This window comes from Phodopus roborovskii, unplaced genomic scaffold (genome assembly GCF_943737965.1).
Source record: "Phodopus roborovskii unplaced genomic scaffold, PHOROB, whole genome shotgun sequence".
Taxonomy (NCBI): domain Eukaryota; kingdom Metazoa; phylum Chordata; class Mammalia; order Rodentia; family Cricetidae; genus Phodopus; species Phodopus roborovskii.
The window spans coordinates 35,052,506-35,056,443 of NW_026126480.1; positions in this window are offsets into that span (position 1 = coordinate 35,052,506).

Consider the following 3,938-nt stretch of genomic DNA (forward strand, 5'->3'; position numbering starts at 1 on the left):
ATGGATAAATCCTGCCTGTTCATTGGCTGAAACAGATTTATTCACCAACCAATAAGAGAAATATTTTCACAGCATACAGAAGGACATCCCCCATCAAGCAAATTCTTCTATTCTTCACTGGTGAATAAAGATCTTTGTCCAAGCCTCTTTTGAGAGAAAGATTTCCTTGGGAAAGAGGGGTGGCTGCCTCTGCCAGGGTGGGAAAGGACAGCCTACAACTGAATGGGCAGGTGGGCTTATGTAGGGCTTCTTGGGGGCAGAGTTTTCTCAGGGAGAGGTTTTTATCTGCTCAGGGATTGGTTAGTTTTCCTGTTCAGGAATTGGTTTGTTTAGTGGGTTGGGGCAGAGATGGCTCTGATTTCAGGGCAAACTGTTTCTTTCACTGGTCCATTTTAGCCTTTTGGCTCTAATTTTGGGGTCAGGGAGTATTTCTTTCACTGACTCTGATTCTAGGGACAAAGTGTGTTTCTTTGGCACTGGTTTCAAAGTCAGGTTGTATTTCTTTCTTTGGTTCTAGGTTCAGAGGTAAAGTGTTTCCTTCATTGACTCAGGTTTCAGATCCTGGGTGTTTCTTTCACTGGCTCTAGGATCAGAGTCAGGGTGCTCAGGGACTCGTTGATTTCCTGCCACAATGCTCAGGGATTGGTTGGTTTCTTGTTCTAGTTGGTCAGGGGCAGAGTTGGCTGTAGTGGTCAGGGCCAAAAGTGGGTTTCTTTGGCTGGCCCTTTCACCTTACACCCCCTCCCCCTGCTCAAGCCTAGATTTCCCCTACTATTTATCCTCTCTGCCTGACAGCCATGCCTATCCCTTTCCTGTCTAGCTATTGACTATTCAGCTCCTTTTTTTTTTAAAAACAAGGTTTCTGTTGTAATTTTTAAAAAGGTGTCGAGAGAGAGAGAGAGAGAACGATGTCATGTGACAGAGTTCAAGAGGAGGGGTTTTTTATTAGGGGAAAGGGATCATAAAGGGGGGAGGGAGGAGGGGATGGAGGACACTAGCCTCTGGAGATAGGAGCAGCTGGGGAGAGGAAAGAGAGGCAGAGAGTTAGAGAGAGGGAGAGAAAGAGAAACATGGAAGGTGGGCAAGACCATTTTAAATGGAAATATAGTGAATGTGCGCAGGTGGTGCTCTTAGTGGCTTCAGCTGAGGACGTATCCTGTCAGAACTCCAAGAGCAGCCCAGTACAAATGCCTGAATACTAATAGTTTCTCCGTGTAGCTTTGCAGCCTGTCCTAGAACTCACTCTGTAGACCAGGCTGGCCTCAAACTCACAAGAGATCTTCCTGCCTCTGCCTCCTGAGTGCTGGAATTAAAGGTGTGCACCACCACAGTCTATGCTGACCATTCAGCTTCTTATTGACCAATAGGTGTTTTAGGCAGGCAAAGTAACACAGCTTTACAGAGTTAAACAAATGTGACATAAAAGAATGCAACACATCTTTGCATCATCAAACAAATACTCCACAGCAAAAAAAAAAAAAAAAAAAAAAAAACCATAACACACCTTAAACTAATATTCCACATCATTTACCCCCTTTTGTCTAAATGAAAATGATAGGTTTTAACTTTAACATAGTAAAACTATATACATCAAAAGCAGTTATCAAGTAAAAATTACATTTACAATTATCAGTCTATTTGTATTTAGCAAATTCAAAGAAAATACTCCATTATCTATCTTGGTGATTCCAAAATTTTATACCTAATTTACTTTATCACAACTAATATAAACTAAAACTCTATTTAGTCTTTAGCTCTACCAAAGACCCCAAAAGGATGTATAATTGCCTAACAACAGAGACATTTGGCTGCCTGGAGAGTCACCCAAGGTTCCTCTGCAAATTGGGGCATTCACCTTTGGTCTAGAATAACTGACAGACTTTTCAGTGAAGCAGGAAATTTGAAGGACTGTTCCACCTTGCCTTGGCAAAGTTGTCTGTTGCTTTCCTGTGTGTCCTGCAGAAATGTCTGGCAGATGCTTCTATAAAACAGGAATAGCAAAGGATTATCCTACCTTGTTTTGGCAAAGTTCAGCAGTCTTTTTCCTATGTCCTGCTTGTCCAGTCTGTACAGCATACTGTCAGCAGTTAAGCCAAGAGCAGTTTTTGCCCAAATGGCTACTTTTGCCACAATGAAAGCAAACTCCACATGGAATTTTTTGATGCCCATCATCCTTTTATGAAGTAAATTGGTGCTGCCAGGAGCATATTTCATGGAAAATAAGAATCTGGGAAAGTGCTCATAACAGGAGCAGATATGTCTCATTGTCATGAAAATTTCTATGTTAAAACATTTTTATGCCATATTCTATAGGTCTTTGAAGAGTTTGAAAGTATAAATTATACATACCTGTTTAACCTTGCAAACACACTTAATATCACTACAACTTTGATTATTATAGATTAATCAAACCTCATTTATTAATTATACATTGCATTTTTAAATAAACTGCATAAGCATAATACCACAAACAAAAGTAGAAACATACATAAAGTATAACAAAAATAACTTTAAATTTGTATCAATATACCAAAATCCATGCCAATGCAAATACCTGGAGTTAAATTTTTTTAATCCTATATTCTTACATTCCCCTAAATGATAACACACACCCATAATCCACTAAATAACCAAAAACCACTCACACTCCACCTCTTGGGAATGTGAGCATTGTTTTCTCTAGACTGATTCCTGTTGCCTGTGGGTGCTGGCATCTTTGGGGTTCCCTGAGAAAATTGAGATAATGGCCAGCTGGGAAGACCAGCTCTTACTCTGTTGATAGATATCACCTGTCAAGATTCAGAAGGTTTCCCCTGATCAAATCTGATCCATATTAATCCTGAGGGGATCCACAACCTCTTGTTTCCTATGGAAACAAAAGAAAAACCTCTTCCCCAAAGAATACTTTACTTCCATTTTAAAGTTAAGGGATTCTTAAAATATCTAGACTGAGTCCAGTGTTGGTGGTGCATGCCTTTCATCCCAGCACTTGTGAGGCAGAGGCAGGTGGATCTCTGTGAGTTCCAGGCCAGTCTGCTTTACAGAGCTAGTTCCAGAACAGGCTCCAAAGCAATACAGAGAAACCCTGTGTAAGGAGTAAGGTTTTTCCTGCTGGCCTGGACCCACCACAGCGCCAGCCCCAAATAACACACAGAGACTCTGTATTAGATATAATTCTGTTGGCCATTTACTTGTTTCTTATTGGCTAGCTCTGTCTTAATTATTAACCCATTTCTATTAATCTAAGTATTTCCTCATGGTCTCAACTTACTGGAGAGAGAGGCTGCTGGGTCCTGCTCTCTCCAGACTCTCCATGTTGACTCCTCCTTACTACTTCCTCGAATCCTCCTTGTCTCCTAGTCCCTCCTTTCTTGCTTTCCTATTGGCCAACAGTGCTTTATTAACCAGTATGAGAAACATATTTACAGAACGACATCTCCCATCATCTCCTCTTTTCTGTCTAAATAAAAAGAAGGGTTTTAACCTTAACATAGCAAAATATATCACACAACAGTTATCAGAATCACAGTTAACAATATTTAGTCCATTAACATTTAGTAAGATTTAAGAAAATATTCCATCATCTATTCTATCTTTGTGAGTTTAAAGTCCTATATGTAACTTATCTTTAATCCTAACTAAGGAAAACTATAACCATAACTATTTGTCTTCAACTCCTTCAAAGACCACAGAAAGATAATATATAAACTCTAGAAATAACAGAGACAACTCACTGCCTGGTCAGTCACCCGAAGTTCTTCTGTAGTCTTCCATCTTCAGCCTATAGGCCATAGTGTGTCTGGCATACTCTTCAGCAAAGCAGGAAACTGTCTTCTTTTATTGGCAGTTTGTCAGTCATTTTTCTCTGTGTCCAGCAGACTGTCTGGCAGACTCTTCCATGAAGCAGGAACTCTGTAGCAATGTTCATCTTGAATCAG